General features: G+C 48.5%; 1 long non-coding RNA gene across 1 annotated transcript; it reads left to right on the forward strand.

The window, feature by feature from the left end:
- Positions 1-435: 435 nt before the first annotated feature.
- LOC123774668 (uncharacterized) lies at positions 436-22,165 on the forward strand. The gene is made up of 6 exons (XR_011223969.1): positions 436-525; positions 10,724-10,880; positions 14,721-14,830; positions 17,491-17,588; positions 19,834-21,226; positions 21,812-22,165. It is a non-coding gene; the product is annotated as an uncharacterized lncRNA (long non-coding RNA).
- The last annotated feature ends 293 nt before the right edge of the window (positions 22,166-22,458 follow it).

Here is a 22,458-nt window from a genome sequence, read left to right on the forward strand (position 1 = left end):
AGGTAAGGTACATACATACAATAAATTTATACAAGGATTGGTTGACTTATAGGTAGAGCTAGAACATACAATGCCTAAAGCCACTATTACGCAAAGCGTTTCGGGCATAAATACCTAATAAATTCCCTGTAACCTACCTTACCCTTCTATTGTCAACCAATGTCTGTTTTTTTTAAAGAGCGCTGTTTGTCGACATAATTGTATTTGTGCGGCTTTTTCATCTATGTTTTCATTTCTTGTTTTCATTCTACTCATTATGCTCAATTAGTATTAAGCTTGTCATTTAATATTAACATAAATAATTCGTTTGTTAGATAACAAGATATTCATAGCAATAAGGTTTCTTGGAATGGCCTATAATGCACGCAAATACTAGTTTACGCACTTTTCGGGTAGTACGCCTGGAATTTCAAAATGGCGTTCAAACGGCGGTTGGTCGTTGAAAGCTCAGCGGCTCAGTAGTGTCGCTGCCGCCAACGCGACAACATGTACCGCTGATTTCCGACATGAGCAACATTGCTCCAGGTAAGAGTGATAATTCTTTTTGACATATTTATATCTTATATATACACAGTATATATAATATAATGGGGTTTGCTTCGAACAATGCCTATCAATGTTAGTTTAGTTCGTTTATTATGATAGTTCTCTCTGAGTACCTGTTGTACTTCTGCTGGGCGGTAGTGGAAAGGGTTACAGAGGCACATAATGGGCTCAGGGACTGAACCCCACAATTCATTTAGCTAAGCAAGTTCCAATCTTGATGAGCTAGTTACAAAATTTAATATAAGTCGTCACATCAACAATGGATTCGAGATCGACCTCAAGTACAGGTTCTAAATTAAGCACCTGACATATGTGGAGAGCTAGTGTCACAATTTATGTTTGTCCTGCACACCGCCTCCCATCCAGTGGGCAGCGGTGGATAGGTTACAATCACTCGGTTACTACCTACAGTTAGCAGACTGGGGATATTTGGCTAAAATTTCTGGTAGCAGATCAGGTCCCCCATTTGTTCCGATTTTTTTCAAATTGGATTTTACAATTCAAGTGTTATGTTATTTACTGCTTTAGCAGATAGGCGGTTCCATGGGTTTATAACCCTGTGGGTGAAAATATAGCTTATGTTTTCAGTCCTACACTGCGGCTTGTTGGACTTGAAACCGTTGTTCCTTGTTTGTGTTCCATCTGACCTTTTGAGTTGTTCTCTGGATCCATATCTTCGAAACTGTTCAATATTTTAATAGGCAGGCGATGAGTCACAATAACGTGGCTGAAGTATGTTGACCAGACCACACTAGAAGTTGAAGGGACGACGAGTTTCGGTCCGTCCTGGACCATTCTCAAGTCGATTCAAGTCGATATTTTAATAGTTTCGGTGAGATCCATCCTGGCATGCCTAGTTTGCAGTGTTGTTAGCCCTGTGACCCTCAACCGTTCATGGTATGAAACTAGACCTCATTCTGCAATTATTTTTGTCGCCTGGTGTTCAATTTTCTCCATGAAAGGTTGGGCGCGGGGTGGGTTCTCTGTCGGCCTCCAAGTGGGTTCTCTGTCGGCCTCCAAGTGGGTTCTCTGTCGGCCTCCAAGTGGGTTCTCTGTCGGCCTCCAAGTGGGTTCTCTGTCGGCCTCCAAGTGGGTTCTCTGTCGGCCTCCAAGTGGGTTCTCTGTCGGCCTCCAAGTGGGTTCTCTGTCGGGCTCCAAGTGGGTTCTCTGTCGGGCCCCAAGTGGGTTCTCTGTCGGGCCCCAAGTGGGTTCTCTGTCGGGCCCCAAGTGGGTTCTCTGTCGGGCCCCAAGTGGGTTCTCTGTCGGGCCCCAAGTGGGTGGGTTCTCTGTCGGGCCCCAAGTGGGTGGGTTGTCGGTCGGGCCCCAAGTGGGTGGGTTGTCGGTCGGGCCCCAAGTGGGTGGGTTGTCGGTCGGGCCCCAAGTGGGTGGGTTGTCGGTCGGGCCCCAAGTGGGTGGGTTGTCGGTCGGGCCCCAAGTGGGTGGGTTGTCGGTCGGGCCCCAAGTGGGTGGGTTGTCGGTCGGGGCTCCGGGGTGGGTTGTCGGTCGGGGCTCCGGGCAGGCTTTAGGTACTCAACTGGCGGCTTGGGGGGGGTGTGGGTACTTGGTAGGGCTTGGGGGGGGTGTGGGTTCTTAGTAGGGCTTGGGGGGGTGTGGGTTCTTGGTAGGACTTGGGGGGGGGGGGTGTGGGTTCTTGGTAGGGCTTGGGGGGGGTGTGGGTTCTTGGTAGGGCTTGGGGGGGTGTGGGTTCTTGGTAGGGCTTGGGGGGGGTGTGGGTATTTGGTAGGGCTTGGGGGGGGTGTGGGTATTTGGTAGGGCTTGGGGGGGTGTGGGTATTTGGTAGGGCTTGGGGGTGTGTGGGTACTTGGTAGGGCTTGGGGGGGTGTGGGTTCTTGGTAGGGCTTGGGGGGGTGTGGGTTCTTGGTAGGGCTTGGGGGGGTGTGGGTTCTTGGTAGGGCTCGGGGGGGGGTGTGGGTTCTTGGTAGGGCTCGGGGGGGGGGGTGTGGGTTCTTGGTAGGGCTCGGGGGGGGGTGTGGGTTCTTGGTAGGGCTCGGGGGGGGGGGGTGTGGGTTCTTGGTAGGGCTCGGGGGGGGTGTGGGTTCTTGGTAGGGCTCGGGGGGGTTGTGGGTTCTTGGTAGGGCTCGGGGGGGTTGTGGGTTCTTGGTAGGGCTCGGGGGGGTTGTGGGTTCTTGGTAGGGCTCGGGGGGGGGGTGTGGGTTCTTGGAAGGGCTCAGGGGGGGGGTGTGGGTTCTTGGTAGGGCTCGGGGGGGTTGTGGGTTCTTGGTAGGGCTCGGGGGGGTTGTGGGTTCTTGGTAGGGCTCGGGGGGGGGTGTGGGTTCTTGGTAGGGCTCGGGGGGGGGGGGGTGTGGGTTCTTGGTAGGGCTCGGGGGGGGGTGTGGGTTCTTGGTAGGGCTCGGGGGGGGGGGGTGTGGGTTCTTGGTAGGGCTCGGGGGGGTGTGTGGGTTCTTGGTAGGGCTCGGGGGGGGTGTGGGTTCTTGGTAGGGCTCGGGGGGGGTGTGGGTTCTTGGTAGGGCTCGGGGGGGGTGTGAGTTCTTGGTAGGGCTTGGGGGGGGGGGGTGTGGGTTCTTGGTAGGGCTCGGGGGGGTGTGGGTTCTTGGTAGGGCTCGGGGGGGTGAGGGTTCTTGGTAGGGCTCGGGGAGGTGTGGGTTCATGGTAGGGCTCGGGGGGGTGTGGGTTCTTGGTAGGGTTCGGGGGGGTGTGGGTTCTTGGTAGGGCTCGGAGGGGTGTGGGTTCTTGGTAGGGCTCGGGGGGGGGGGGGGTTCTTGGTAGGGCTTCGGGGGGGTTGGGTTCTCTGTAGGGCTTGGGGTGGGTTCTCGGTAGGGCTCGGGGTGGGTTCTCGGTAGGGCTCGGGGCGGGCTCCAGGTACTCAACTGACGGGTTCCAGTTCACTCAACTGGCGGGCTCCGGTTCACTCAACTGGCGGGCTCCGGTTTATTAAACTGGCGGGCTCCGGGTGTTTGACTGGTCGGGCTCCGGGTGGGTGACTGTTCGGGCTCCAGGTGGGTGTCTGTCCGGCTTCAGGTATGTTCTTGGTAGGGCTTCAGGGTGGGTTCTTGGTAGGACTTAGGGTTGGCTCCCGGTCAGGCTCAGGGTGGGCTCTTTCGGGTTCGGGATGGGCTCTCGGGCTTGGGGTACCTCCGTAGGGCTCGGGGTAGGTTCTTGGTCGGGCCCAGGGTGGGTTGTCTGTAGGGCTCAGGGTGTTTTCATGGTAGGACTAGGGGTGGGTTCTCTGTAGGGATCAGGGTGGGTTCTCGGTAGGGCTCTGGGTGGGTTCTCGGTCGGGCTCGGGGCGGGCTCCAGGTACTCAACTGACGGGTTCCAGTTCACTCAACTGGCGGGCTCCGGTTCACTCAACTGGCGGGCTCCGGTTTACTAAACTGGCGGGCTCCGGGTGTTTGACTGGTCGGGCTCCGGGTGGGTGACTGTTCGGGCTCCAGGTGGGTGTCTGTCCGGCTTCGGGTGGGTTCTCAGTAGGTCTTGGGGGTGGGTTCTCGGTAGGGCTTGGGGTGGGTTCTCGGTAGGGCTTGGGGGTGGGTTCTCGGTAGGGCTTGGGGCTGAGTTCTCGGTAGGGCTTGGGGCTGGGTTCTCGGTAGGGCTTGGGGCTGGGTTCTCGGTAGGGCTTGGGGCTGGGTTCTCGGTAGGGCTTGGGGCTGGGTTCTCGGTAGGGCTTGGGGGTGGGTTCTCGGTAGGGCTTCGGGGGTGGCCGGGTTCTCGGTAGGGCTCGGGGTGGGCTCTTTCGGGATCGGGATAGGCTCTCGGGCTTGGGGAACCTCTGTAGGGCTCGGGGTAGCTAGGTTCTTGGTCGGGCTCAGGGTGGGTTCTCGGTAGGGCTCGGGGCGGGCTCCAGGTACTCAACTGACGGGTTCCAGTTCACTCAACTGGCGGGCTCCGGTTCACTCAACTGGCGGGCTCCGGTTTACTAAACTGGCGGGCTCCGGGTGTTTGACTGGTCGGGCTCCGGGTGGGTGACTGTTCGGGCTCCAGGTGGTTGTCTGTCCAGCTTCGGGTGGGTTCTTGGTAGGGCTTGGGGTGGGTTCTTGGTAGGTATTAGGGCAGGGTTCTTGGTAGGGCTTGGGGGTGGGTTCTTGGTAGGGCTTGGGGGTGGGTTCTCGGTAGGGCTTGGGGTGTGTTCTCGGTAGGGCTTGGGGGTGGGTTCTCGGTAGGGCTTGGGGCTGAGTTCTCGGTAGGGCTTGGGGCTGGGTTCTCGGTAGGGCTTGGGGGGTGGGTTCTCGGTAGGGCTTGGGGGGTGGGTTCTCGGTAGGGCTTGGGGGGTGGGTTCTCGGTAGGGCTTGGGGGGTGGGTTCTCGGTAGGGCTCGGGGTGGGCTCTTTCGGGATCGGGATAGGCTCTCGGGCTTGGGGAACCTCTGTAGGGCTCGGGGTAGGTTCTTGGTCGGGCTCAGGGTGGGTTCTCGGTAGGGCTCGGGGCGGGCTCCAGGTACTCAACTGACGGGTTCCAGTTCACTCAACTGGCGGGCTCCGGTTCACTCAACTGGCGGGCTCCGGTTTATTAAACTGGCGGGCTCCGGGTGTTTGACTGGTCGGGCTCCGGGTGGGTGACTGTTCGGGCTCCAGGTGGGTGTCTGTCCAGCTTCGGGTGGGTTCTTGGTAGGGCTTGGGGCGGGTTCTTGGTAGGTATTAGGGCAGGGTTCTTGGTAGGGCTTGGGGGTGGGTTCTTGGTAGGGCTTGGGGGTGGGTTCTTGGTAGGGTTTGGGGTTGGCTCCCGGTCAGGCTCGGGGTGGGCTCTTTCGGGATCGGGATAGGCTCTCGAGCTTGGGGAACCTCTGTAGGGCTCGGGGTAGGTTCTTGGTCGGGCTCAGGGTGGGTTCTCGGTAGGGCTCGGGGTAGGTTCTTGGTCGGGCTCAGGGTGGGTTCTCGGTAGGGCTCGGGGCAGGCTCCAGGTACTCAACTGACGGGTTCCAGTTCACTCAACTGGCGGGCTCCGGTTCATTCAACTGGCGGGCTCCGGTTTACTAAACTGGCGGGCTCCGGGTGTTTGACTGGTCGGGCTCCGGGTGGGTGACTGTTCGGGCTCCAGGTGGGTGTCTGTCCGGCTTCGGGTGGGTTCTTGGTAGGTATTGGGGCTAGGTTCTCGGTAGGGCTTTGGGCTGGGTTCACGGTAGGGCTTTGGGCTGGGTTCTCGGTAGGGCTTGCGGGGTGGGTTCTCGGTAGGGCTTGGGGGGTGGGTTCTCGGTAGGGTTTGGGGGGGTGGGTTCTCGGTAGGGCTTGGGGGGGGGGTTCTCGGTAGGGCTTGGGGGGGGGGGTTCTCGGTAGGGCTTGGGGGGGGTTCTCGGTAGGGCTTGGGGGAGTGGGTTCTCGGTAGGGCTTGGGGGGGTGGGTTCTCGGTAGGGCTTGGGGGGGTGGGTTCTCGGTAGGGCTTGGGGGGGTGGGTTCTCGGTAGGGCTTGGGAGGGTGGGTTCTCGGTAGGGCTTGGGGGGGTGGGTTCTCGGTAGGGCTTGGGGGGGGTGGGTTCTCGGTAGGGCTTGGGGGGGGTGGGTTCTCGGTAGGGCTTGGGGGGTGGGTTCTCGGTAGGGCTTGGGGGGGTGGGTTCTCGGTAGGGCTTGGGGGGGTGGGTTCTCGGTAGGGCTTGGGGGGTGGGTTCTCGGTAGGGCTTGGGGGGGTGGGTTCTCGGTAGGGCTTGGGGGGTGGGTTCTCGGTAGGGGTCGGGGTGGGCTCTTTCGGGATCGGGATAGGCTCTCGGGCTTGGGGAACCTCTGTAGGGCTCGGGGTAGGTTCTTGGTCGGGCTCAGGGTGGGTTCTCGGTAGGGCTCGGGGCGGGCTCCAGGTACTCAACTGACGGGTTCCAGTTCATTCAACTGGCGGGCTCCGGTTCACTCAACTGGCGGGCTCCGGTTTACTAAACTGGCGGGCTCCGGGTGTTTGACTGGTCGGGCTCCGGGTGGGTGACTGTTCGGGCTCCAGGTGGGTGTCTGTCCAGCTTCGGGTGGGTTCTTGGTAGGGCTTGGGGTGGGTTCTTGGTAGGTATTAGGGCTGGGTTCTTGGTAGGGCTTGGGGGTGGGTTCTTGGTAGGGTTTGGGGTTGGCTCCCGGTCAGGCTCGGGGTGGGCTCTTTCGGGATCGGGATAGGCTCTCAGGCTTGGGGAACCTCTGTAGGGCTCGGGGTAGTTTCTTGGTCGGGCTCAGGGTGGGTTCTCGGTAGGGCTCGGGGCGGGCTCCAGGTACTCAACTGACGGGTTCCAGTTCACTCAACTGGCGGGCTCCGGTTCACTCAACTGGCGGGCTCCGGTTTACTAAACTGGCGGGCTCCGGGTGTTTGACTGGTCGGGCTCCGGGTGGGTGACTGTTCGGGCTCCAGGTGGGTGTCTGTCCAGCTTCGGGTGGGTTCTTGGTAGGCTTGGGGCGGGTTCTTGGTAGGTATTAGGGCAGGGTTCTTGGTAGGGTTTAGGGTTGGCTCCCGGTCAGGCTCGGGGTGGGCTCTTTCGGGATCGGGATAGGCTCTCGGGCTTGGGGAACCTCTGTAGGGCTCGGGGTAGGTTCTTGGTCGGGCTCAGGGTGGGTTCTCGGTAGGGCTCGGGGCAGGCTCCAGGTACTCAACTGACGGGTTCCAGTTCACTCAACTGGCGGGCTCCGGTTCATTCAACTGGCGGGCTCCGGTTTACTAAACTGGCGGGCTCCGGGTGTTTGACTGGTCGGGCTCCGGGTGGGTGACTGTTCGGGCTCCAGGTGGGTGTCTGTCCGGCTTCGGGTGGGTCCTTGGTAGGGCTTGGGGTGGGTTCTTGGTAGGTATTGGGGCTGGGTTCTCGGTAGGGCTTTGGGCTGGGTTCTCGGTAGGGCTTTGGGCTGGGTTCTCGGTAGGGCTTTGGGCTGGGTTCTCGGTAGGGCTTGCGGGGTGGGTTCTCGGTAGGGCTTGGGGGGTGGGTTCTCGGTAGGGTTTGGGGGGGGTTCTCGGTAGGGCTTGGGGGAGTGGGTTCTCGGTAGGGCTTGGGGGGGGTGGGTTCTCGGTAGGGCTTGGGGGGAGGTTCTCGGTAGGGCTTGGGGGGGCGGGTTCTTGGTAGGGCTTGGGGGGGGGGGTTCTCGGTAGGGCTTGGGGGGGGTTCTCGGTAGGGCTTGGGGGGTGGGTTCTCGGTAGGAGTCGGGGTGGGCTCTTTCGGGATCGGGATAGGCTCTCGGGCTTGGGGAACCTCTGTTGGGCTCGGGGTAGGTTCTTGGTCGGGCTCAGGGTGGGTTCTCGGTAGGGCTCGGGGCGGGCTCCAGGTACTCAACTGACGGGTTCCAGTTCACTCAACTGGCGGGCTCCGGTTCACTCAACTGGCGGGCTCCGGTTTACTAAACTGGCGGGCTCCGGGTGTTTGACTGGTCGGGCTCCGGGTGGGTGACTGTTCGGGCTCCAGGTGGGTGTCTGTCCAGCTTCGGGTGGGTTCTTGGTAGGGCTTGGGGTGGGTTCTTGGTAGGTATTAGGTCTGGGTTCTTGGTAGGGCTTGGGGGTGGGTTTTGGTAGGGCTTGGGGGGTGGGTTCACGGTAGAGCTTGGGGGGTGGGTTCTCGGTAGGGCTTCGGGGGTGGGTTCTCGGTAGGGCTTCGGGGGTGGGTTCTCGGTAGGGCTCGGGGTGGGCTCTTTCGGGATCGGGATAGGCTCTCGGGCTTGGGGAACCTCTGTAGGGCTCGGGGTAGCTAGGTTCTTGGTCGGGCTCAGGGTGGGTTCTCAGTAGGGCTCGGGGCGGGCTCCAGGTACTCAACTGACGGGTTCCAGTTCACTCAACTGGCGGGCTCCGGTTCACTCAACTGGCGGGCTCCGGTTTACTAAACTGGCGGGCTCCGGGTGTTTGACTGGTCGGGCTCCGGGTGGGTGACTGTTCGGGCTCCAGGAGGGTGTCTGTCCAGCTTCGGGTGGGTTCTTGGTAGGGCTTGGGGTGGGTTCTTGGTAGGTATTAGGGCTGGGTTCTTGGTAGGGCTTGGGGGTGGGTTCTTGGTAGGGCTTGGGGGTGGGTTCTTGGTAGGGTTTGGGGTTGGCTCCCGGTCAGGCTCGGGGTGGGCTCTTTCGGGATCGGGATAGGCTCTCGGGCTTGGGGAACCTCTGTAGGGCTCGGGGTAGGTTCTTGGTCGGGCTCAGGGTGGGTTCTCGGTAGGGCTCGGGGCAGGCTCCAGGTACTCAACTGACGGGTTCCAGTTCACTCAACTGGCGGGCTCCGGTTCATTCAACTGGCGGGCTCCGGTTTACTAAACTGGCGGGCTCCGGGTGTTTGACTGGTCGGGCTCCGGGTGGGTGACTGTTCGGGCTCCAGGTGGGTGTCTGTCCGGCTTCGGGTGGGTTCTTGGTAGGGCTTGGGGTGGGTTCTTGGTAGGTATTGGGGCTGGGTTCTCGGTAGGGCTTGGGGGGTGGGTTCTCGGTAGGGCTTGGGGGGTGGGTTCTCGGTAGGGCTTGGGGGGGGTGGGTTCTCGGTAGGGCTTGGGGGGGGGTTCTCGGTAGGGCTTGGGGGGGGGGTTCTCGGTAGGGCTTGGGGGGGTGGGTTCTCGGTAAGGCTTGGGGGGTGGGTTCTCGGTAGGGCTTGGGGGGGTGGGTTCTCGGTAGGGCTTGGGGGGGTGGGTTCTCGGTAGGGCTTGGGGGGGTGGGTTCTCTGTAGGGCTTGGGGGGGTGGGTTCTCGGTAGGGCTTGGGGGGGTGGGTTCTCGGTAGGGCTTGGGGGGGTGGGTTCTCGGTAGGGCTTGGGGGGGTGGGTTCTCGGTAGGGCTCCGGGGGTGGGTTCTCGGTAGGGGTCGGGGTGGGCTCTTTCGGGATCGGGATAGGCTCTCGGGCTTAAGGAACCTCTGTAGGGCTCGGGGTAGGTTCTTGGTCGGGCTCAGGGTGGGTTCTCGGTAGGGCTCGGGGCGGGCTCCAGGTACTCAACTGACGGGTTCCAGTTCACTCAACTGGCGGGCTCCGGTTCACTCAACTGGCGGGCTCTGGGTGGGTGACTGTTCGGTCTCCAGGTGGGTGTCTGTCCGGCTTCGGGTGGGTTCTTGGTAGGGCATAGGGTTGGCAAGTACAAGGGGAATGTTGGCTACGCTTATGTCGACCGTGCTCTAAGCCACAGCTCAGGATGGAAGCAAGTCGATGAAGAACTCTGTAGGGTAAGGTAGGTCCTAGTCAACAACGGCTTCTCCAATGGTTTCGTTGAAGACATCATAAAAAGGAAGGTGAAACACCATGCAACCTCTGAAGAGTCAACTAACACAACACCTGTACCCCCTATTAGACTATTTTACAGGAACTTCTTTTCCACAGCTCATAAAACGGAGGAAAGGGTCCTGAATGATATTGTTAATAGGAACGTTATCCCTGCAGACAAAAATCAGAAGATACAATTGACAATTTACTATAAAACAAAAAAAACAGCCAACCTACTCATGAAAAACTCTCCTGACACAAAGCAGAACGCCTTAAAGGAGACTAACGTCGTCTATACCTTCGAATGCCCACTTGGGGACTGTAAGCCTCAAAGAACTCAGTATATAGGCAAGACAACAACATCTCTTTCCAGGCGATTAACAATGCATAAGCAACAGGGCTCCATTAAGAAACATATCTCTTCCCACAACCAGGCCATCACCAGAGAAGTCTTAACAAACAACACAGAAATCATCGATAGATACAGCGATAGCAGGCAGCTTGACATCTGTGAGGCACTACACATCAAGAAGTCAATACCAGCAATCAACAGCCAATTGATGCACAACTATATTCTACCCACTTCAAGACTCCGTACCAATATAGAAGCATCAAGAGGAAGTATGGGTCAATAGGCCCTTTGCAGTTACTTCCATTCTTCCCTCTCATTTATCCAATTCATACCCATTGTTCCGTGTTCTGCGTTGGTCAAAAGTTTGTTTACCTCTTCCAAAACTGTTGCAACACATCACCTCACCCAAATGCGAGTATATAAGACAAGCTGTTTAATGTTAGCATAAGTAAAACTCTGTTTAGTGTTCTCAGGTTACAGTTGTGTGTGTATAAACTAAAGTCTCTGAAAATGTAACAAGTTATTACGAAACGCGTTCAAGGCTCGCGTCAGACTAGAAATAAAAATGAATTTTGGAGAATTGATTTTTCAATTACGAATCCACAGTAAAAAAAGAAACATAAGAAATATTGAGAAAATTCGTGGTAGAATTATTAATCTTACCTTTTCGGTCATATTTGACAATATATACATTATATATAATATATATATATTACTCTTATTACAAATTCGGTACTTACCGCAGTTTGGATCTGGCAACCGAGGTCCCCGTGGCCCGGAGGCCAGTGCACTGTTGTGGACCAGCAGACGACATACAGGAGCAGCTCGCCAGCAACATTCCAACTCAAAATGCAGACGTCAAACAACAGCTCTGACCCACGGAGAGTGGATAAGATTGTTAGGTAAGTGAATGTAGGGGGGATATTGTAGTGCAAGATGTTATTATTGTGTAATGATGAGGATCTGTGCGTGTGTGGGGGAGGAAGTTAGGTCATCATATGGACAATTCGTTCTTATATAGGCATGGGTTTTCTTGTCTCTGTACAATGCTTTGGTGTGATGTTTAAAGAATTACTTGTCTGTACACCTATATGGGTGGGATTTAGGGTATTATAGTTCGGTATTTTTGCTGTAGGGGGTATAGGTCATTACGTATACAAGATGCTTAGTTAGCAGACTTAAAACGATAATGATTAATGATAAAACAACCTAATCCATATAACATAACCAAGTCTAACTTAGTAGTACATTTTTATCAGAAAACTAGCCTTGTTGAAATGATTTTTTACTCCCATTTTGTTTGGAGTTTGAAAAGAAATGGCGAGGGTTAAACAAAGCTCATTTATTTATTTATATACAAGAAGGTATATAAGATTTTTACTTAATTTTTAGTTTTGACAGATAAGACCATATTAAATCAGATACAAGTCATACCACATACACGATGACTCGCAAACAAATGTTAAAACCTATCTAACCTAGGGTTTCCGGGTTCGATCCCCGGTGAAGGCAGAGACAAATGGGCAAAATGTTTTTCATCCTGATGCCCCTGTTACCTAGCAGTAAATAGGTACCAGGGAGTTAGACAGTTGCTACGGGCTGCTTCCTGGTGGGGGTGTAACAAAAAAGGAGGCCTGATCGAGGACCGGGCCGCGGGGACGCTAAGCCCCGAAATCATCTCAAGATAACCTAGCTCAGCCCAACCTAAACTAACCAAACCAAGAATCAACCTAACCCAAACCAATGGAGTCCAGTACAGCTTAACCTAAGCTAATACATCCTACCATAACAGTATAGTGTATACGGTTTTAACAAACGGGAAAACGAGCATCGTCGAATTATTTCATGTCCAAAAAGTACCATCCATAAAGTTTGATACGTTAGGATGTATTAGCCAAGATTAGGCTGTGTTAGGCTTGGTTGGTTTGAGTTAGCCTGGGTAAGGTTAGGTAAATTTTCCAATCCATTGGTGAACAGTCATGTGTACAGGGTGACACATTATTACAGACCGTTTTACTAGTGATAAAAAAGCAATGTAGGACTAACACAACTATTGGAAAACAACAGTTGTATTATCAGTGTATAGTAGTAATTAATAATTTTGTACAAAGTTTGCATAAAAATGTTAGGTGTTTCAAGTAACTCACTAAGTTCTGGTAGACCTTTCATGACCCGTATAAAGGCCAGGCTGTGTGTGAACTGTTAAAACCATCAACAGGTAATATACAGAAATGTTTATTGAACTAAATGCAGCTGGCCGAAGCAGCCATTGACATGAAACTGTTAGCGGCCAGTTTCATGTTAGTTACGTATTTATGGAAACTCTCCATCAGCGACCACATAACCAGATTTTAAAATGCACTATAATCTTAATTTAAATATATTTTGTTATTACAGTACTGTATCTGGTTTTCTTTACAAAGTACAGTATTTATATCATCCTACCCACAACAGTTGTTTAATTTCCGAGTACCTGTTTACTGCTAGGTGAACAGAAGAATTAGGTGAAAGGAAATGTGCCCAGCCATATCTGTCCTGACTGGGAATTGAACCCAGGATCCCCAATTGGGAGTCAAGGGGGAAGGCAACCGATTTTTACCTGACTTTACCTGAGGGCCACTAACGTATTAGTGGCCTCGACGAGAACAGAAAAGCTTGTCCAAAGTCCCCTCATTTGCCTTGATTATTTTTTTCCAGTTGGATTTTAAAATGTAAGAGTTTGGGCAATTATGTTTGGCAGGTAGGCAGTTCCATGGGTTTATAACCGTATGGGGGTAAAAGGCATCTCTTGTTTTCAGTCCTATGTTGTGGTTTGTTGAGCTTTTATAAGACATTATCTGGATCAACATCCTCCAAATTGTTCAGTATTTTAAAATTTCAATGAGGTCTGCTAAGTCATGTCTGGTTTGAAGTGTTGTTAATGCTGTGGCCCTCAACTGTTCCTGGTATGAGAGTTGATTACACTGTGATACCCTCAACTATAATAAATTCTGTTTTCAGACAACATACAGCCTCTTTGCTCAAACCCCTGGACATACTAAACATTTAATCCGTACTCTTCATTCTCTTCACATTATAAACACTTGCAAAGCTCTGTTCCTTAATACTAACTCAGATTTTAAACTTCCGAATTGTATGAAATAATGTTTGTGATGTTCTGCATGAACATCACTGCTGAAATATCTCTAAGATTCTCTATGCAGGTCTCTATATAGAGACCAAATGTGTGGAATTTCCTAACCCAATGTCTTCACTTTAGTATCCCACATTGTGCTAATTACTCATCTAGTGCTGTACTATCTACAAATGCACTCCATCAACACAATTTATCATCACCCTTATTACTACCTTACCTCTCGCTTAACAATTAGCTTAGCTTAGATGTCACGCTATTGTGATTTCTGTGTATAATGAAGTAAGGGCGAAGAGGTAGAACGGCCTATTGACATAGCTCGAGTGCATGGGGGGAGTTGTGTAAAATCCTGGTTTGTCTCTCGGAGAGGCTGCAGGATCCAAGTAAATTCAGAAGAATTTCTGGTTGCAATTCTTATACCATGTCGTAGCTCAGTCGATTAAGGCAGCGTCTGGGATGCTCTTGGGCGCAAGTTCGAATCCTCGTCACGGCCCCTTGTAGATTTGTTCTCTTAAGATTAACTGTTTCCCTTGTACAATACAGGTAATTTAAAATTCACTGCAAATTTTGCGTTAGCTTTAAGATTTGCCTAAAATTCTATGCATGTTAGTGGCTTTACAAGAATGTACAGATAATGGCGATTCATTTGTACAAATAACCCATTGTAGTGAATAATATTGTAGTGTCAGGGGGGGCCTAACGGCTGAGTGGACAGCGCTCCGGATTTGTATTCCTAAGGTTCCGGGTTTGATCCCCAGTGGAGGTGGAAACAAATGGGCAGAGTTTCTTTCACCCTGATGCCCCTGTTACCTAGCAGTAAATAAGTACCTGAGAGTTAGACAGCTGCTACTGGCTGCTTCCTGGGGGGGGTGTAACAAAAAGGAGGCCTGGTCGAGGATTGGGCCACGGGGACGCTAAGCCCCGAAATCGTCTCAAGATAACCTCAAAATACTGTAGTGTAGTGGTCAACACAGTCAGCTCGCAATTGAAACGTTCGGGATTGATTTCTGCCGCAGGACAGGGACGTTTGGCACGTTTGCTTTTGCCCGATGCCTGTGTTCACCTAGCGGTAAATAAGTACCTAGGAGATGGGCAACTATTGTTGGTTGCATCTTGGGAAAGACTAGTAGTTGGCCTAGAGGGGACCTTGATAAACCTAACTGGCTTTGTCCCAATGGGAAATCATACTTAAGTACGATACAAGTAAAAAACTTTTCAAAATCTTTTCTGTGGAGAGCCTTGTAGGCTCCAGGGAGCCTCTGGGCTCACCCAGAAAATGGTGTTTCATTACATTCAGTGCTGTATTTTTTTTTTCAAATAATGTTACTTTTGTGAGGGTTTGTGTACAGTAATTATTGAACTTCATTGTTGTTTGTATTTGTAATATGTTCTCTCATCTTCCCTCCTGATTTTCCATAACTAATCACTTCTTGCAAAGAGAATTATAAAACCTGTGTTTATTGAATTCATTTTATTTGCCTTCTCACTCATGCTTTAATGTTACTTATTTGATCAATAACACCTTACTGATACAGTAATAATAATAATACATTAATATTACATTTTTATACATACCAACTGCAATATAATGTAATTTGACCATTGACAGGTACAAACCATCAGCACAAGGGACTCCAGGGGGCCCCTGGTGAAGATCCAACTACTGACTACATGAATGTACTAGGCATGATCTTCAGCATGTGTGGTCTAATGATGAGAGTAAGTTTTGGGTTTCTGGCATTATAGGGTCTGTTCTGAAGCCCACGGTATCATCCCTATTGTCTACCACTATCATCCCTATTCATCCTGGCACTAGCTTGCTCAGTTTTTTTTGTTTTCAACTCATATTTTATGAACTACTGTATATTGTATGTAAGTGATGTTGGCATTCATGGGAACATTTTCTGTGGGAGCCATGCTTTTTGTATTGTTTATATTCATGCTTCACTTGTCAGTTTAAGGCACCCATCTTGTGTGCCCTTAGCTGTTCATTCATTCTGATTTAGTTTCTCAACTCTCTGCCTTGTAGCTAGTTTGTATTACCCATTCCCACCAGTAATATTTTTCAAGATTCTGGGTGTTGTCCTAGTCAGGGCTTCTCCTTTTGAGTTACCATTACATCAGTACTGCTTGGGACTCGGTCCACGTGGCCAGGCCTGTTGCTGGGTATTTTAGTGTGTGTTATGTCTGATTCTGACTCGTGTGCCATGTTGGTGCCTTGCATCATCTTCTGTGTGTACAGTTGGAGTCACACTAATAATACTTCAATACCTGTCACATAGGTCTGATCTTTCTAGTTTTTTAATTGGTAGGAGGTTGGAGAACCGTCAACTCAATCCTTGTGACTAACATGGATGTCCATTATTCGGTAATTATTGTGCCGAAGATTGTAATTAAGTCAAAATACATTTTCACTTTACTGAAAAATTTATGGCATGAGCGTGAAGTGAGCCAAAAGTGTGACAAAGCAACAGCAGTCGGCTGAATGCTGGGCATGGGGGAAGAGGGAGGGAGGGTGTGAGACTATCCCTTCCTCATTTCCTCTCTCAAGCTTGGTGAAAAAGTTCTCTCCTTTTGAATGTTTGGTTTCAATAAAGTTGTGTGTGTGTACATCTATAATTTTAATACCAAATTATCCGTGATCAGTATCATATGCCATAATCAAGACGCATCATAAAAGAATTTTTTGCGAATAATTTATTAATAATAATAATTCATTGTGTTGGAGGACTGGCAGCCAGGTTATACATACAGTACATGTTAGGTTTGTATCCAGGTTCCCCCCCCCCCTTCCCCCCTATCCCTAGGGTCTAATTACTGACCCTCCCCAGTATGCAACCCCACAATAAGCTGACTGACTTTTGGGTACCTATTTCCTGCTAGGTGAACAGGTACATTAGGTGATAGGATACACACCCGCCATTTCTATCTTGCCTGGGATTTGAACCCAGAATTCTAGATTGCGAGTCAAGAACGAACTCGACTATACTACCGGTACCCTCAATTTACTGGGATTTATGTCAAGAATGGTTGAGTTTGTGTAAATCCTGGTCATTATGTTATGTTGGGACCACCAATAATTGTCATATACTGTAATTATGATTTTTAAATGGAATTGTTTGCCAATGATTGCTCTATCATATGCCATTGTCAAAATGATAAGTACATACTGTAATAGATCATGTTGGACCACAAATTTTAGATCCATTTGGCATAGGGTCTCCATTTTTGTGCAACTCTGGAGCTCTTCTCAGTGTTACCTTGAGGTGCTTCCGGGGCTTAGTGTCCCTGCGGCCCAGTCGTCGACCAGGCCTCCTGGTTGCCGGACTGATCAACCAGGCTGTTGGATGCGGCTGCTTGCAGCCTGACATATGAGTCGCAGCCTGGTTGATCAGGTGTAATTATGTTTAGAGCAGGGTTCTTCCCAGCTGGTTTCACCATTTGTGTTGTCTTCAATGATTGCCTTGATAGCATTGCTCTAGTTGTTTGAGCTGCTGCTGTGGGATGTGGTTGCATATTTACACTATATGCGGCCTGTCGTGCTTTCCAGCGTGCAGTTCTAGATCATCAGGAATCTTCTTAGTTGTATTCCTTGCGGTTTGCCTCTTTTTACACCCTTTCTACTTTCTGGAGGGAAAGGGAAGGGAAGGGAATTATTAGGAGAAATCACTAAATCATTATAACTATATAGCATTTGGAAGGGATCAACATAAGGATTTTTTATAGGACATGGGGACGAAATTGTGCCCAACCACTTGGACAGTGTGGGATTGAAAACCGGCTTGCAAAAAAATGGGCCTTCGCTCTACTGTCTAGCCCAAGTGGTTGGGCGGGAAGGGAAGGTAGATCAATCTTTGATAGCTGGCAGTGCAGTATTTTAGCCTCGGTCTGCTTCAGTTGAGTTCTTCAGATCCAGCTTTGGGCCATGTGTAGATTTATATCTCCTGGTTCCTGGCTGGGGTAGGGGTTCTAGTGCATCGTTCGCTCTGGACAGTGCTCCTGTTCACCCTTCGTTTTTGAAGTGTTGACCTTTTAGGCAAGTTGATTGAAACCTCAGGTAACCTCAGGGCTGTCATCTGGTGGAAGATGGGTAAATCAAGGGCCTACCAGAAAAGATGTTTAATTATACAGTATTCAATGCTTAATTTTCACATATATAGTACAGTACATGTTTTAAGTAAATATCAGACTTTATCTTGGATCATTTTCTTATTTAGGGTTTTAATCTTATAATACTTATATTGAGGAATGTGATTTCTACTCACTTTATGAATTTTAATCCTCCAAATACTGTATTATTAAAACTATGATTATAGAAATTTTAGACATTGTTGTTATAAATGATACTCTATAGTGAACTCATTATTTCTTACTTGCAGTTGAGGTGGTGTGCTTGGGTTGCGCTATACTGCTCCTGCATCAGCTTTGCCAACTCGAGAGTCAATGACGATACGAAACAAATGCTCAGCAGCTTCATGTAAGGTTTATCTTGTTTTCTTCTGAAATTTGTATATTACTAAACCCATAAAGGTACAACCTGTCCTCATAGCATGTCACATTTTAACATATACTTTACTTTACACAAGGCCAAAACCTGGTGTACTAAGGCAAATAAACATTGCAACGGGGTAAATACCCTAACTGTGCAACCTGTCCTCTTACAAATTACGTCTGAATTTGGTCGTTTGCCCATATGGCCGAAAATGGACGTAATTTAAAAATAAAAAAATTAAAATAAATTTTGGATTTTGTTTCAAAACAGTAAGTTAAGGGTCCTCTCGTAGGTTAGGAGGGCAGGAAATTGTCCAAGTTTCAAAAGCTATGAAAAACGTTAAATGAAAGTTTCCTCTCCTAACCTTTCCAAGTAAGCCAGAGGACTTAGAGAAAACGCGACAGTATGTCACTTTCGTGAGCCAATTTCATTTCAAATTACGTTCATTTTTGGATATAGCATGCATTCGAACGAAAAGCGACGTTATTTTCAAGAGGACAGGTTGAACCATGATGTGCCTGACCACCATCATATGGTGGGTCAGGTCACCTAAAGTCCCAGCTAGCCTGCCATTCCCGCTCGTTGAGCCAAATGGAACCCCCAAATATTCTATAAGGAAGAGAACAGGACTGGGAGGTGAGCGATTGACTACATGCCTGAAAAGGGCATTTCATTACCTGGATCTGGATTTGTACCTGGATAAGGGGGTTCTGGGATTTCTTTTCTCCAAGCCTGGCCTGGGCCAGGCATGACGTGCAAGATCTTGGTCCAGTAGACTGTTGCTTGGAGTGGCCTGCAGGGCCATATTCCCACTTACAATCTAGTTAGTCCAGCACTTCTTGCAGGAAACTCTAATTTTTTCTTGAAGAAATACTTTTGTTCCAGCCATACTTATTTTATTTGCTGTGAGGATATTAAGGAGCCGTGGTCCTTTGATATTTATACAGTGTTCTATGATTGTTCCTGTGGCACCTTTATTCTTCACTTGCGCTATTCTGCATTTCCTACCATATTGTTCGCTCCACTACCTTACCTTACCTTGAGGTGCTTCCGGGGCTTAGCGTCCCCGCGGCCCGGTCGTCGACCAGGCCTCTTGGTTGCTGAACTGATCAACCAGGCTGTTGGACGCGGCTGCTCGCAGCCTGACGTATGAGTCACAGCCTGGTTGATCAGGTATCCTTTGGAGGTGCTTATCCAGTTCTCTCTTGAACACTGTGAGGGGTCGGCCAGTTATGCCCCTTATGTGTAGCGGAAGCGTGTTGAACAGTCTCGGGCTTCTGATGTTGATAGTTCTCTCTCGGAGTACTTGTTGCACCTCCGCTTTTCAACGGGGGTATTCTGCACATCCTTCCATGTCTTCTGGTCTCATGTGATGTTATTTCTGTGTGCAGGTTTGGGACCAGCCCCTCTAATATTTTCCACGTGTAAATTATTATGTATCTCTCCCGCCTGCGCTCAAGGGAGTACAGATTTAGGCTGGTTCTTTAGTCGGTCCCAATAGTTTAGATGTTTTACTGAGTGGATTCTAGCAGTAAAGGATCTCTGCACACTCTCCAGGTCAGCAATTTCTCCAGCTTTGAAAGGGGCTGTCATTGTGCAGCAGTACTCCACTCTAGAGAGCACAAGCGTTTTGAAAAGTATCATCATCGGTATAGCATCTGTTATAATATTGTGCAAATTTTGGACCTGGATATTCATACAGTGTTCTATGACTGTTTCTGTGGCACATTTTTTCTTCACTTGCGCTATTCTGCATTTCCTACCATATTGTTCGCTCCACTATGTTATAATACTGTGCAAATTTTGGACCTGGAGTTCAGTCCATGTATACAGTACATGATACCTCTCTTGTCTCCTTTCCAGAGTACATTTTGGGAGCTTCAAATGGTCCCAATAATTTATGTACTTTATTGTGTTTGTGTGCTGAGTATGTCCTCTGTATTCCCTGTGTTTCAACAATCTCTCTTGCTCTGATTTGTTATTTTTGGGAGAGCCCTGTCAGTAGTTTTCTGAGCTTACTTGTCAGTCACTATAGCATTGACTTCATGATTTTCCTAAGGGTGACAACACTTGCATAATTCTTTTGTTATTGAATGTAATTTAAATTACATTAATCCAACCCATTGTTACTGGCTAATAGTTCTGATTTTCAAAGTAAATTATCATAATTAAACAAATATACTTTTATTTGCTTGTCACAAATAATTTACTAATTATATTAACATTTCAGGTTGTCCACTTCCGCAGTTGTGATGTCCTACCTTCAAAACCCACAGCCTGACACCTCCATGGTCCAATATATAAACGGTTCTATATTATCGATTGTTTTTGGTTGAATGGAAATGTATAATTGCCTCACCATACTTGTATTAAAATTGTACTGCTGAATGACAGTGACAATTTTAGTTTTAATAAACTAGCTAATGGTGCCAGGTTTATATTATGATGTGCAATATGGAACAGTGCCAACATTTGATGATGTGCATGAGTTACAAAATGGCTTGGTTTGTTAATCTTTTAATTTGTGTAGCCTGCACTATATAATTCTTGTGTTATACTTCCCATCCAAAAGTTTCTTGTAAGCAGCTTGTCTTTTTTTTTCTTTAACAAATGGACAAATTTGTATTGTCCCATAACATTATCATGTCATTCATGCCAGTGTAAAAGGCAATAGCATGAAGGTCAAAGCTTGAAATATCCTGGAATATGAAGTACCATACGAGTTGATCCTCGAGTGACAACCACATTAGTACAGTAGATAGCCTCCATATTAGACATAAAAGGAAGACTTGATCACCACGTTAGAAATAGAAGAGTGAAAGGGAATTGGGAGTGGAATGGTAGGCAGTCAGTATGGGGGAAGGGAGACTTTTGGAGTACAGTACAGTACTGTCCATTCAGTAGAGCCAGGCTGTCACCTGATCGGATGACAGGCAAAGTTATCAGTCACTAGCACTGATTTTATAGTTTTCTTCGAGGTGACATCAACTGCATAATATCTTTTTGATCATGAAATTACATTAACTCCAACCAGTTACTGCTGGCTAATAATTCTTAGACATAAAGGAAAGAGGACAAATCAGAAGAGCATGTTAAGATAGGGCTACCTGAATAGGTTTCAGTTGTGGTTACTCCATCAGAGGGGCGTTCATGGGGATAAAGACAGATTCTACAGTAAATTGTTAATTCCTCTTTTAGGACTGCCTCCTCTTCCATTTTGCTTAGTTATGCAAAGTTGTTGTTTTATGGTTACAAAGGAAACATATCATTCCTTAATTTCTTATTTTGACTGTATCAGAATTTAGAATTTCTAAAATATAGTTACAGGTTGTAAGTACAGTATGTATAACAGTTTATACAGTACTATACTTAGTGTATAAAATATATATTAATGCAGGCCATATGTATTATTGTTAAATATGTACTTTTGTATTTCATAGTAAACCTTTTACCATAATATATAATTATCTTCTCCTTTCAATAGTGCATTTGTCATGTTGAATTATATGGTATATCAGGATTTTATCGGTACTACCTTGTTGACTGCGTGTTCCTCCCGTTACTATACTGTATACAGTATCTCTCCTTCCCATTACAGTATTACGCTGAGATGTATCAGTAAGGTAAAAACTGTAAAACTTTTGCCTTATTTAAAAGCAAAACCAAAAAGTACCTAACTTCATCTTCTTAGTTTTCCTACACTGAGCTTTAAATTTGCTCTGTACCTAGTGTTACCCAATCTCCTAATTTTTATGTAATTTCAAACAACCTTATCATTGTGTTCATTGCTGTCTTCTTTTATGTGCTAGCCATATGCTGTATTGTGACTACCAATTTTTGTCAACTACCATTCAAGCTGTCATTGCAACCAATCTTATATTGTTTCTGCTGTATTATGCCTACCAATTTTTTTGTCAACTACCATTCAAGCTGTCATTGCAATCAATCTTAGCTACCTATGTGCTTTAATATACTGTACCTACAATTTTCTCTCATCTTTTTTTTCATTTCATGTAATCTGTTATCATTTTTTGTCTATAATTTTGCAAGTATTTACCTCCTTAAAATTTTCTTAGATTAAGGACCTGCCCGAAATGCTGCGCGTGCTAGTGGCTTTACAAGACTGTAATTACCATATTTGTATCCTCACATTCCTTATGTACATTCTTGTATATGCATAAATAAATAAATAAATAAATAAATAAAAGGTGGTTGGGCTCACTGGCTCAAGCAAAGAATATTCACTATACAATACTATATTGAATATAAATTCAGTGGATTTTGTACTACATGGGAACCTGGTCCAAGATAGGGATTTTAATCTAGCCAGTGACCTGTACAATGAATTTGGCATCTAGATAATGCAGAATTCCTCCAAGACTGATAATTTTAAATTAATATTACTAAGAAATTCAAACAGTGCTTTTTCCATGGGATTTCTGCATCAAATTATGCACAAATGTATGTCCTATCATGTGCACAAATAAAGGGTGAATGCTGTGGATCTTGTTGTCCATTAAAATCTGTACAATAAAGCTTTGTCACATGCCATCCCTAAGGTGTGGCGTTGTTTACAATTTCCCATTTAGAATCCTTTCATTAGAAAGTATTTACACCACAGTATTGTATGTCGAACATAAAAAATATTAAATGTATAAAGATATTGTACACAATGTGATAAATCAATGATATAATCTTTAGAGCAGGACAGCACGATCGAACCAATGTTGTGGATAACCACAGATGTGCACCTTAACCCATGGACTAGGATGTGCAAAAAGTTACATGACCTGGGGCCGGATTCAGGAAGGTACTTACGAAGGTTTTTCCTCTTAGCTAAGAGCGTTTTCCGTCT

This window comes from Procambarus clarkii, chromosome 68, assembly GCF_040958095.1.
Source record: "Procambarus clarkii isolate CNS0578487 chromosome 68, FALCON_Pclarkii_2.0, whole genome shotgun sequence".
Taxonomy (NCBI): domain Eukaryota; kingdom Metazoa; phylum Arthropoda; class Malacostraca; order Decapoda; family Cambaridae; genus Procambarus; species Procambarus clarkii.